We start from the raw sequence: 14417 nt of genomic DNA on the forward strand, positions 1-14417 counted from the left end.
GCTACGGACAAAGTTGGCAAACTGGCCAGGCTCTGCCTCTGCCACCTCCTGACCTGTGATCTTAATGCAGGTTGCCTAATCTCTTCAGGCTTCACTTTCCTCATCTAAAATAAGGGCCAGCCAGGAATCAGCCGTGTCTTCCTCCCAAGGTTTCCGTAAACCTCCAGTCAGATGTGATGACCACTGTATAAGAAAATGGGAGCTGCTATAAATGATAAAATGTTAAGATATCTATCCAGAATCCTTTTTTCTTATTTCCCTTTTCACTGTTATTATGTAATTCCTACTTATATTGTAGAACTAGTTGTATACAATACGCATTAATTAATTTAGTAATTTCTTGTTGTCTCAACTATTTGGCCGTAGTTTATAGTCTAGTTTTAGGATGTGCATATTAAGTTTAACACTTTTTTGTACTTCTGGTGCTTAGCATAATGATTTGTATATATTGCTCAGTAAATGTTGGATAATACCATCTATTACTTTACTATTAGACTTCAAAATTTTAATTAGCTAGTTTCAGATTATTTTATACACCAGAGAAATAACCCCCTTGTGTGCATATGTGTGTTTAACTCTATTTCAATTGTTCCATTATTAATACCCTATAGTGTTTATTGTTAGTGATTGTGTATCTTTTGAGCAACCAGCTCCAAATATATTTTTAAAAGATAAACACCAAGAGAATGTCATCATTTTGCATCAGTATTTTTAGGTATATCAAATCAAGATGATGCTGAATAACCTATTTAACTTATTTTTGCTACATTAACATTATAAATGCTCTTGTTTGATTACTTAAATTACATTTACACTTCAGCCCAGCCTTAATATGAATTCAGTTATTTGGAGTAGAATTGATAGCTGATAATGAATGATCTCAAAGACCCTCTCGGTTACTGTATTTCAGACTTAATTTTGACGAGGTCATCTTATTTTTAATTAGCTTTTCAGGTTCATACTTAAGGATTCATAACTTTCTTCTGAAGAACTGAAAGTGCATTCATGTGAATTATTTTATTTTTCAAACATCCTTCCTGTGTGGTAAGTGGTGTTTTCCTTATTTAGAAGAAAGGGAAACTGAGACCCAAATAATTGTTACATCCAAAGTCCTGAGTAATAGAACCAGGACTTGAACCCAAAGAGATAGAAATTTGTATTTTTTATATATCAAAGATAGCTTCCCTTTGCTCACTGTTGCTTTAAATCTTAGAGTATTGTTATGTAGAACATTGTCCTCTCCTGTCCTTCTCTGGGTACTTTTCACTTTCTCTAGGTGGGATATTCAGGATATTATCGCTTTCAGTTTCGATGACTGTATTTTTGACATGGACTTACTCTTTCACATTGAACTTGTGGGAAACAAAAACCCAACAATCCCAAATCCTTACCATTTATTTTTCTCCTAATAGTAAACTTAGAAAGCCAGAAGGCCTTTCTGTTTAGCCCAGTGAATTGTATCTTGATAGTGGTATGAGGAAGAAAGCAGCAAGAGCTAAGTAGCTCTTACTGAGTCCAGTCATCATAGAGTATCTGTTAATTCTTATTTTGAACTTTGTCAGTTCACACATACAACGTTCAGACTTAAGGTTCTAGAAAACTTATATTCCATGACTAAATATAAAACTTTGATAATTATATGGGTCACTGTACCCTGTTAGTGTGGATAATGGAGAATTGGTTAATTTTTGATTAGTTTATTCATGTTGAAATTATGCTATTAGGACTTGGTTGCATATTTATATGTGCTTGCATTTAGAATCTCAAATATTTTCTGTAAAATTTCTCCTGGAGAGGTTTACACTTTTATTGCAACCTGTGGGGTGATTATACAAATAAGTTAATGGTTATACTTTTTAATTCCTTTGTAGATTTTATAAGGAGGAAGGTTCATCAGGGTTACAGTCACGGTAGGAAAATGAAATTCTACTGCAATTTATGACTTCCTACATTTTGTCACTCTAAAAACCTCTTTTTTGTTTTATTTTTCATTATAGAAGTGTTACATATTTACTGTTTTTAAAAAAAATAATGAAAAATATGGAAAAGTTAAAATTATCCTCCCATCCCATTCTCACACTGTTAACAGTTTAGCTATTCCTTCAGGATCTTTCTAAACGCATACATAAACAAACACAGATATATCAATCTGTGCATATACCAGCATATATTGTTTCTTTTAATAAAAAATGAGTCGTATTATTCGTATTTGGCAATTTACTTTTTTTCAGTATTTCAAATACTTTTTACTCAGTATTTTACCTATAGTAAATCACCCCCCTACTGATGGTTAGATTGCCTTCAGTTTTTCACTATTACATTATTGCTGCAAGAAATATCCTTCCACATGGATTCTTGTGTCCTATGAGTATTTCTGAAGGACAGATTCCTGAAAGTGGAATTCCCTGGTCAAAGGCATGCTCATTTTTTTTAAGCTTTCATAAGTAATGCAAATTGCCTTCCAAAAAGATGGCATATGTTTGCCTTCCTACCAAGTGTATATGAGTGCTTTTTCTCCCATACATAAATTTACCAATGCCAGATATCATCAGTCTCTCAATTTTTTTACCAATTATTGAATTCTTTAGAGGTAGTTTATACTTTATAAAAATTAACTTTTATTTTTATAAAACAAATGCATGCACTTGATAGTACCATGTAAACAATAGTAGAAGTGTACCCCCAAAAAGGATCCCTTGCAGCAATCTTTTTTTCTCTTCCCAGTTCAGCTTTCATGAGACAAGTACTTTTTTTTTTTTTGGCCGTGCCTCATGGCATGTGGGATCTTAGTTTCCTGACCAGGGATCAAATCCATGCCCCCTGCAGTAGAAGCACGGAGTCTTAACCACTGGACTGCTAGGGAAGTCCTGAGACAACTACTTGTAATTCTTTTATCTTTTTGATCTAATATCCATCTCCATAATTCTAAATATTAGACTTCCATTACCTGATGTATGAATTTTAGGTATTATATTTTGACTTCCTCTGTGCTAGTTGAGGAGTTACCATATATGCCCTAATATTAGGCAAGGTCTCACCACCTGCAGTCATCCCATCACCTTATATTCAAAGCCTTGAGTAGTCACCTAACATGGTTTTTCAGTTTTATTTTGAAGAGCAGTGTGTTCAGAATGGCACATTACCTGAAACAGTTTTATTTGATATTTGTTTTCTGTGCTTACAGAAGTTAGCTGATAGAACCATAATTAAGAAAGAAAGAGAAAGGAGGTTAAAATTGAACATAGATTTAAGATTATTCCCTTGATTCATATTACTAGTGTTCATTTTAGCTCTGTGACCTTGGGCAAATTACTTAATCCGTTTGAACCTCTGCTTCCTCATTTGTAAAAAGGGAGTAATAATATTTGTAAGGATTAAATGCATTGCTACATATTAAGTGCTTGGAATGTCCCTAGCACATATTAAGCATCCTTTAAGTTGTATGACTTATATTAGTTGTATTACTAATCTTAACAGACTTTTTACAAATAAGGAGCAAAAGTATTTCATAAGGTTACTGCGGAATTTACAAATAAACTCCTGTAGAGAAAATGTGTTTCTAAACCAAATTAGATGAAAATGAACAAGACTTACTCTGGAAAACTGTCAAGTGATACAAAAAGTGAATCTAATGTGTGACAGGGGAAGTGTTTCAGAAAAGGACAAAAGCAATATTTCTAAGATAATATATTCTAATATACTACTTAAACATGTATGTATAGACTTCTAAGTCTGGAGAACAGTGGCAGAAGCCTGATGCAATTTTCCCACCCACCTACCTATAAACCAATAAAAAAGCATGTATAAATCACGCACCACCCCTGCCTTCAGCATTAAGAAACAGATTACCACAACCTTCAAATTAGCTATAAGCAGAGAAATCAGATTCCAAGAGCTCCTCCTGCCCATATGAAGAGTGGGAAAGGGAAGTCTTAACAGGTTTGTTGAAAGAGTTTAGGGACATGGAAGGCTTAGATGAAGCACAAAAGTACCACTTCCAAAAGAGAGAAATTCATCACTTAAGTTCCAAAATACTGAACACAGGTTTGAAATCTGATAGTTCACAGTTCCAGCCACAGAGAAGAGCTTGAATGCAAGCAATACCAGAATTGGTAAGCTGAAATTACCAGTGCTTCATAGGGAAGGAGTGAAGACATGGAGACTTGGAGTCATGGATAAAGAGAAAGAAGGAAGAGGAAAAAATTAATAATCTTTCAGAAAAAGAAAGAGGATGTTCTTTAACTAGGAACTCTGACCATGAAATGAATAGAAATAGAAAAGAATGGATCACATCCATACAGAACTTCTCTGAGAAGAAACAGTGTGAGTCAAAGCATATCAGCTGATGAATATCTCTCCTCCCCCAAAAAAGAAAAACGTGAGGCAGAAGAAAATTGACACAATAATACTCAAAATGAAATAAAACATCTTCAGACCATATTTGGAGATAAAGGTAAAAAAATACCTTCACTCAGAAATATAACACAGAACAGAAAGGGACAAAAAACAGGATGAAATAAGGTCAGATTAGATTAAACTGAGAAAGTAGAAGGAAAAAAATCATATCAGAAATGAAGACTAAGTTACAAGTTTCCCAACAAACAATAGAGTCAAATGCAAATGTGATAAAAGACATAGAAGAAAAACAAAACTAAGAGAATGAAAATGACAGTTTTAGTGAAAGGTGGGTACAAAAAGTCTCACATGTAATTGGTGTCTCTCAAGAAGGCAGAGGAATAAAAGCATAACATTTAAACGCATAATCAAGAAAACTTTCTGGAAATAAAAGATCTGAATCTTGAATTTTGAATATATGAAAAGTTCATACCAGAATATAAACTCCAAGATAATATTCTAGTAAAGCTATACAACTTTAAAGATTCATAAAAATTCTCAGGGCCTCCAGGGTAAAAAGATGAAGTGACTTACAAGGGCCAGAGAATTAGACTGGTATTGGGTTTCTCAAATGCAACATACACAGCAAGAAATAGTGGCGCATCGCCAATTAAAAATATTTTCAAATTGGCTTAGAAAAGCAAAACCTACTTTATAATGTACAATAGGCCCTTAAAACAGTAGAAGTAAAAGAATGAACAAAGATATACCTGGCAAACAAATAATAAGAAAACAGGATTGGCAATGCTGATAAAGTAGAAGTCAAACCAAAAAGCATTGAACAAGACAAAAGAGGACAGTTTATAATGCTACAACCACAATTCACAACAAAAGTACAATAGTTGTATATATGAACCAAATAACAGCAACAATCTGTGTAAATCAGAAGCTATAAAAAATGCAAGTAGTGAAAAGCACTAAAAATTGGAGACTTTAATACTCTTAGCACAAGATAGGTGTTGTAGACAAAAAATAAGGTTATAAAAGATCTAAACCACATAATAAGGCAGATCATCAGGTATATCCATTGCTACATCCTAGTAGACACTATATTTCAAACACAGAGTATTCATAAAAATTGTTGCTAAATTAGGAAAACATCAGTAGGTTCCATTCAAGAAAGCAAAAGCAAAACCAAAAAGCAAAAGGGCACTTCCATCTTGAAATTTAGAAACCTTCTATTATATGTTAGAAAGCCTTGTGCAAAAAAGTTCATAGCAGTTTTATTCATAGTATTCAAGTCTGGATGGAGAATGGATAGACTAATACATTGATAAAGTTCAGTTTCACTCAGCAGTAAGAAGCGTTGAACCATTATACATGCAATAACATGGATAAATCTCAAAATGTCCATATAGTTTTATTCCATTTATGTAAAATCTTAAATATATGCAAAATTAAGCAATTGTGCTAAAACTGGGAGGAGGAGAAAAACTGAGTGTGAAAGGACATGAGGGAGCTTTCTAGAGTGATAGAAAATTTCAGCATCTTGATTGAACTTGAAAAGTTCAGCATCTTTGATATGCATTCAAAATTATGCCTCAATTTAAAAAAATCAACTTTTGGATAAACAGGGAATGCAAACAAATTACAGAGTTTCTAAAAAGTAATAATAATGGGGCTTCCCTGGTGGCACAGTGGTTAAGAATCCACCTGTCAATGCAGGGGACATGGGTTCGAGCCCTGGTCCAGAAAGATCCCACATGCCGCAGGGCAACTAAGCCCGTGTGCCACAACTACTGAGCCTATGCTCTAGAGCCCGTGAGCCACAACTGCTGAGCCCATGTGCCAAAACTACTGAAGCCCACATGCCTAGAGCCCATGCTCCACAACAAGAGAAGCCACTGCAATGAAAAGCCCGCGCATTGCAACGAAGAGTAGCCCCTGCTCGCTGCAACTAGAGAAAGCTGCACATGGCAACAAAGAACCAAAGCAGCCAAAAGTAAATAAATAAATAAATTTATAAATAATAATAATGAAAATGCTACATACATACCAGAATCTGTGGAATACGTTTAAAGCAGTGAGCAGAGGAAAATTCGTACTCCTAAATTATCAGCTGTTAAAGGAAAATTCAAAAGTAAATTCTAAAGATTTTATTGGCTTTGTCAGCAGTTGATACATTGGGCAACATCCAGTCTAGCAGGTAGAAAGGAGCTCTGAAGAGCTGCAGAAGGCCAAGAGATTTTGATAGACCAAAGTGAGCAGGAGGAGCAAGGAAGTTATACTGGGCGTTTGCTGATTGGTTAAAATGGGGTTGCTGGCCTTAATGGAGCAAAAGGAAGTCTTGGAGCTGGGTCAAGTAACTTGTGCTGATAGGTTGACTTAGGCTTATCTTTTTCTGGAAGAGCTGAGTGTAGAAAACTAACCAGTAAATTTTGGCTTTCTGACTTGGGACTTAGCATGAGCAACTCCACCTTGGGCCTAATCCGGTTACTTTAGCATAGTAAATATAGAAGATTGAAAATAAATAATTCCCAATTCAGAAACAAAAAGAGCAAAGCAAAACACACAAAAAAAGGGAATAATAGATAAAAGTAGAAGTTAATGAATTAAAGGACAGAAAAACTATACATAAAATTGATGAGTCAATCCTGGACCTTTGTGGGAAAATTCACAAAGTATGTAAACCACTAGCTAGTTTAATCAAGAGGGAAAGGAGAATGCACAAACATACAAAATAAGAAATAAGGAAATAACTTGATACAGAAGAAATTGAGAAAATCTTACACAACTATTTTGCACACACTGTGCAAATAAATTTGAAAACCTAGATGAAATGGATTATTAGGAAAATACAGTTTGAGAAAATTGACCTCACTAGAGAGTTTCTTAAAAACTTAGGTAAATTTCTCTATTTCTTTTATGGAAATTATCAAGGAGCTATCCCACAAAACACCAGGCCTGAGTGATTTCACAAGGGAATCTGCAAAACCTTTAGATAGCATGTAGTCCCAATGCTACACAAATCATTTCAGACCACAGAAAATGAAGGAAAACTTTCTAATTATTTTTATGAAGCAAGACTAATACTGATTTCTGAACCTGATAAAGATGGTGCAAAAAAATGAAAATTAGACATTTATGAATATCAGTGCAAAATCCTAAATATTGTGCAATCTCTTAACACAATATTCAAATACATTATAATGAAGTGAGCTTGATAGTAGCAGTACAAGAATGATTCAGTATTTGGAAGTTTGTTGATATAATTTACCATATTAATAGCTCTAAGGAGAACAGTCATTCTCTTTTTAGATGTTGGGAAAGTCTGTGACAAATTCAACACCTATTCCTAATAAAAACTTTTAAGAAAACAGGAATGGATAGATCCTTCCTTAACATGATTTTCGTGCACATGCACACTCACATACATACATACATCAAAATATCTTAATCCTGGGGCTTCCCTGGTGGCGCAGTGGTTAAGAATCCGCCTGCCAGTGCAGGGGACACGGGTTTGAGCCCTGGTCTGGGAAGATCCCACATGCCGCGGAGCAACTAAGCCCGTGCACCACAACCACTGAGCCTGTGCTCTAGAGCCCGTGCTCTGCAACAAGAGAAGCCACCTCAGTGAGAAGCCCGCGCACAGCAACGAAGAGTTCTTCCCACTCGCCGCAACTAGAGAAAGCCCGTGCAGCAACGAAGACCAACGCAGCCAAAAATAAATAAATAAATAAAGCAAATGCAAAAAATACAGTTAGGAAAAAGAAAATTATAAGCTTAGTGGAAAAGAGAAAAGTTTCTTTGCCAGTGACATTATAGTGTATCTGGAAAGCCCTAGAAAATCAATGATAAAACTTTCCAAATAATTTAGCAAGATTGCAGGATATAAAATAATAAATCTAAGTGTACTCAGTCAATTCAACAATATAACAAAAGGGAAAATTGCATTTACATTAGCCACGAAAAATAAAATACTTAAATTCATAAGGATTTCCTTTTAACAAGAATTGTTCAAAAGCCTATATGATGCAAACTGTACAACATTTCTTGTTCTCAGTTAAGACATTTCAACATTATGAAGATTCCGAAGTTAGTAAATCTAATGAGGCCCTAATAAAAATACCCAACAATTTTTTGGTATAGAACTAAGCTAGTTAATACTGAAGTTCATTTGGAAAAATAAAACATGCAAGAATATCAAAGCATTAAAGGAAGAATATTGGGGGCGGGTGTCTAGGCCTACCAGATTTCAGACTATACTAGAAAGGCTCTCTAATTTAAAAAGGAAGCTATTGGCACATGAATAGACAGACCAATAAGATAGTATAACGTTTAGATGTGGACACAACTACATATGGAAATCTAAAACATAAAGTGGTATTTCAAAGCACTCTGACAAAAGGGACATTTTAGTAAAAAGCGATGGTACAACTAGATAGTTGGGAAAAGATAATATTAGGACCACTGTTTATACCATACATAAGAATAAACTCTAGGGGCTTCCCTGGTGGCGCAGTGGTTGAGAGTCCGCCTGCCGATGCAGGGGACACGGGTTGGTGCCCCGGTCCGGGAGGATCCCACATGCCGCGGAGCGGCTGGGCCCGTGAGCCATGGCCGCTGAGCCTGCGCATCCGGAGCCTGTGCTCTGCAATGGAAGAGGCCGCAACAGTGAGAGGCCCGCGTACCGCAAAAAAAAAAAAAGAATAAACTCTAAATGGATCAGAGATGTAAATAACAAAATATGGGTGAATTTTTCTATACCATGGTATAAGGGAAATTTTTCTGTGACTCAAGGTACAATGAAAGAAAATACTGATAAGTTTTACTACATTAAAAAATTTTTATTTAATTGTATGGCAAAAAATTCCATAAAATCAAAATATGCCATATATAACAGAGGTAAATTTAGGGTAAATTCCTAAATACAAAGAGTTTTGAAAAAACATTTAAAAGATTAAAAACACTTAAAGAATAAAGGGCAAGAGATAAGAACAGACAAGTCCACACACATATACAGAAAGGTACAAAAATGGCTTAGTGTAGAACTATACTGGTTTTTAATACCAATCCCCACTAAAAAGGATGAGATCTCCTTGGAGAAAAGGTTGATTTAGGAGCTGGAGCAGTGTAGGGTTTAAAATGATCCTAGAATATCTTGATATTCCAGAAAGTAAGGTACTGCTCAAAAATTGATGTGGGCATGTCAAGATGACATGGGAGTCAGTTCAAGGGGATCCTAGTAGCCAAATCTGGGATAATTTGAACCCCCAAATAATTAAAGACAGAAATGAATTATGAACTAGGGTGGTGGGGTGGGGAAATAAGAGTTAGTGAACTCATACTGATAATGAATAGGTAGATAGATATATAAAGGGGATGATGAGAGTTTCCTGCTGACTGGTAAGAGAGTCCTAGCACTAGAAAATCATTTTGCAGACATCATAATGTTTGGTTCTGCAGGAGTTATTGGATGCCTAATTTAGGGATGAGGGGGGTAGAATTTCAGTGAGCAACTGTATTAGTTTGTTTTAAATGTGTTCCCAAGATTGCTTATTAGTTGCAAGGAGAAATATGGTAAGTATACTGGAAAAACTGGACAACACCTTGGCAGGGTGATGAAAATGAACATCACCACTGAGGGGCAGATATGTATCTTGTGCCTCTGGATGTAATACTCTTGAGAAGGATATATCACTTATGTAGTATTATGGGGATATATAACCTGAAAATGAGGAAACTTCAGATGAACCCCATATGAAAAGCATCCCATTAAAAAGAGGAGAGGTCTTCCCAGCATTGCTTGGGTCTGGATGTAGGTGTTTCCCCAATTGATGCTGTATGCACTTTTATTTCTATCTATATATATATTGCTTGTTCTCCCAACTTGGTGATGTAAGTTCTCCCAAACTGGTGATGTATGTACATTTATCTCTGTCTCTCTCTCTGTCTCTTTATATATATATATATATATATATATATATATATAGCTTGTCCTTATATTGTAACTTAATACTAATATAATAAATTTTCTTATTTCTTGCTTATTAAAAAAAAAAAGAGAGGAGGCCTACATTCTCCAAAAACAATCTTCTAGATTAAAGGAAACAAATACAGCATGTGATGCTGGACTAGAGGGAAGAAATTCTATAAAAGACATTGGGTCCATTGAAATATGGATGGTAAATTAGGGCAAAGTATTAACATTAAATTCCCTGAAACTAATAACTGTGCTATAGTGATGAGAGAATGTTTATAGTCTCAGGAAATGCACACTGAAGTAGTTTGGAATAAAAAGACATGTATGGGACTTCCCTGGTGGTCCAGTAGTTAAGACTCCACACTTCCACTGCAGGGGGCATGGGTTTGATCCCTGGTCAGGGAACTAGGATGCTGCATGCTGCTGCCAAAAAAAAAAAAAAATTGTATGCAACTCACTCTCAAATGGTTCAGAAAAACATCTATATATTTCGAGAGAAGAATAAAACAAATGGAGCGATTTTCTAGTAATTGGTGAATCTGAGTAGAATACACAGGATTTCTTTGTACTATATTTACAGCTTTTCTGTAAATTTGGAGTTATTTCCAAGTAAAAAGTTTTTTTTAAAAATAGGGGATAAAAGACTACTGACATACCATTTTCATCCAGCATCTTATATGGCAAAAAAAAAAAAAAAACTCCCAGTATTGCTGGAGCAAATACAAAATGGTAAAGTTTCCGTGGAGGGGAATTTGGCAATATCTAACAAAACATTCACCATTCTACCCAGCAGTCACACTTCTGAGAATATACCCTGAAGTTATACCTCAAACAATTTATATACATATATGTGTGTATGTATATATACATGTATATATGTTCATTGCAGCAATATTTGTTATTGGCAAAACATTGAAAACTATTGTGTCCAAATGAAATTGATTGAATAAACATGCGCACAGTGGAGAACTGCGCAGCTTAAAAAGGAATGAGGAAGATGTCTGTGCCCTGAAATGAAGTGGTTTCCAGGGTGTATTTCTAAATTAAAGGACAGAGGAATTTAGTATGTGGCCTTTTGTGTATATAAGGAAGCATAAATATACCTGTTTACCTTTTTAAAACATACACACATAAGAAAGATGAACCAGAAAGCAATAAAGTTGGTTACCCACCTACAGGAGACAGTGGCGAGGTAAGGGAAGGAAATATTTCTCCAAGTTATACCTTTTTGTATAGCTGTTTATATTTGAAAGCAGGGTGATTTTTTTGATAGTCCCAGTAAATGAAATTAACTCAATAAGGATGTCAAGGGAGACTAAAACCAAAAGCAAACCAAAACCAACTTATTTCAAACTGACAATTGAAGGAGGGAGAAATAGCTAATCCAAGTAACTCTAAAACTCAGTACTCTGTTCCTCAGTTTGAGGAGAAGGGACTACAAAGAAATTCTGAACTCAAAAGTTCATTTTTGTAGCAGTATGGATGTTATGCTCTGAAACTATTTAAATATATAAAAGGATGGAGCAAATGAATAAATGTTAATTTTGTTGGAAGCCAGGGTTTTCAATAGAAGAAGAGAGAGACAAATACGGATGTGACAAGGTAAGGAAAAGCCCTGTGGGGATGGATTCTAATTGGAGGTGTAAGTGTAAACTTATGATTTTGAAAATACATTGTATATATACATAAGTCATATGTCACATACATGTCTGCATATATATTCCAACTCACATGCACTGAAAGGCTCCAGAAGCAAAGAGATACCCCAGTAGCAATGAACACATGGACCACCTAGATCTTTATTTCTAACATTCCTAGTAAAAGAAACCAAGGCTCTTTGGAGAAATGGTTGATTCCAGAGCTGAGACAGGAAAGTGAGATAAGCCTAGAATTAGAATGTCTTGTTATGCCAGAAAGCAAAAAATTGTTCAAAAATGATAGGGGCATGTCAGAATGACACAGGAGTCAGCTTGAATGGGTTCCCACTGGCTGAATCTGTCATGATTTGAGCCCCCAAATAACAAAGGACAATAAAGAATTACAAACCATTGAAAAGTTGGAATCCAGGAGTTAATACCCATAAGAGAAAAAAGAAGGATCTTCCTGACAGAAGAATGCCAACTGATGAATATGGAAGGAATTCTGGGATTGGAAAATCATAGTAAAAGATTGGGCAAGAATCATTGGATGCTAAATCTGGAGTGAAATTTTGATGAGCAGTATATTTGCATGGTCTTGAAGTGTCTTCCATAGGTTGCTTATTAAAAGAGGGAAAACAGTAAAACACCAGTGGAGAACCAGATCCCACAGCTAGACCAAGTCTTATCATCACCAATAAGGGGCAGATGAACATCATATAATCTGGGTTTACTATCCTGAGTAGCATGAGTTATGTAGTATTTCAACTGGGAATATACAGTCTGAATCTAATGATGAGAAAACTGCAAACCCAAAAAGGGGAAGTTTTTAAAGGAGAGGAAATCTATGTGAAAGAATTCCAAATAATTTGTGTAGATAGTCCATGCTCAAAGAGGGGGTGCTTGATGGCCTCTTGCTGATGTGCCTTCACCTATGCTGTTCTCTGCCTAAAAAGATCCTCCTCTCACCCATCAGAAATCTTCTTTCTCAGCCTTTAAACAAGTATCATTTGTGTGTGTGTGTTTATGTGTGTGATACTGAGTTGACCTGACCCCCTGTTTTTCTCTCTTGGAAATTTTCATTCCATTCATCCACATAATTGTCTTTGGAGCTGCTCTGTTCTTTTATGCCCCTGACCCTCTGGTTGAATACCCCTAGGCATGCACTTAACCCAGGTGAAGACAACATACCCATTATTTGGGATTTTTTAAACTTAGGAACTCTGCTCTTAGAACTGTAAGATGGCAAATTTAAGAAATGAATGATAAAGAGATCATAATACCAGGGAAAAAAGCTAAAGGCTTTGACTAAGATTTTGTCTGAGGAATAAAGAGGGATCCTCAAATATTCAGGGACAATAATGAGAGAATAAAATTGGTTTCTGCTTAGCCCCTACCAAATTCAGTTTGTTCATCAAATTAGGAACCACTGTTTAATTAGGTTTCTGTCACTTATAACCAAAAACATAAAGCCTCAGTTTAAATCAGGGTTTCTCACCAGTGGCACTAAACAGCGTTTTGGACTCTCCTGTCATGTTAATGCAAAGGAATGTGACTCTTTTCCTCCAGTCCTCTTAAGGGATATTGCCAAATATCTACCAGGGGGCTAATATCCACTGCCCCCAGTTGAGAGACAACAAATATTTGAGTCCTGCAATGCTGATCTCTGAGAATATTGTGAACAAGACAGAAATACAGTTCAGAGAAGATAGGTAAAAAATTAAGTGCACACAAAAATCTTAAAATCGAATTCATAATAAATTCTCTGAAAGAAACAAACAGGATACTGAAATGAGAAATAATGGGGTGAAGAGTGCTACTTCATTTAATTAATTTGTTTAAGAGTGCTACTTTATTTTTTTTAATAAATTTTTTGAAAAAGAGGGGGTGCTTAATTCCCCACTCCTTGAGCATGGGCTTCGAATAGTTATTTCCTTCCAAAGAGTACAGTATGGAGAGAGGTGAAGAGTAATTTTATAGGAAAAAAAACTGCCAAATAATTCTTCAGGCAAGTGGGACTTCCCTGATGGTGCAGTGGTTAAGAATCCGTCTGCCGATGCAGGGGGCGCAGGTTCAATCCCTTGTCCGGGAAGATCCGACATGCTGCGGAGCAACTAAGCCCATGAGCCACAACTACTGAGCCCGAGTGCTGCAACTACTAAAGCCCGCGCACCTAGAGCCCACGCTCCACGACAAGAGAAGCCACCGCAATGAGAAGCCCGCGCACTGCAACGGAGAGTAGACCCCACTCACCGCAACTAGAGAAGGGCCACATGCAGCGATGAAGACCCAACACAGCCATAAATAAATAAATAAATTTATTTATTTTAAAAGAATAATTCTGGCAAGTAATCAAGGTCAACATCAACAGGGATAAGTTATGTTGACAGGATGTATCCCCAGTCTAATCATGAGGATATGAGACAAATTCAGTAGAAGCGACGTTCAACAAAATACCTGAC

The 14417-nt window shown here is 35.9% G+C and overlaps 1 protein-coding gene across 13 annotated transcripts in view; it reads left to right on the top strand.

The window, feature by feature from the left end:
* The window catches only part of MBTD1 (mbt domain containing 1), a 69647-nt gene that overhangs the window by 3989 nt on the left and 51241 nt on the right, over positions 1–14417 (top strand). The window contains exon 3 of one of the 13 annotated variants that reach the window (XM_033848216.2): positions 947–1044. The exons of the other annotated variants lie outside the window; for them this stretch is intronic. The gene's annotated coding sequence lies outside the window, so the exon portion shown is untranslated. The remainder of the gene's footprint in view (positions 1–946; positions 1045–14417) is intronic. 13 annotated transcript variants of the gene reach the window in all.

The sequence above is a fragment of the Tursiops truncatus genome, chromosome 20 (assembly GCF_011762595.2).
Source record: "Tursiops truncatus isolate mTurTru1 chromosome 20, mTurTru1.mat.Y, whole genome shotgun sequence".
Taxonomy (NCBI): Eukaryota; Metazoa; Chordata; class Mammalia; order Artiodactyla; family Delphinidae; genus Tursiops; species Tursiops truncatus.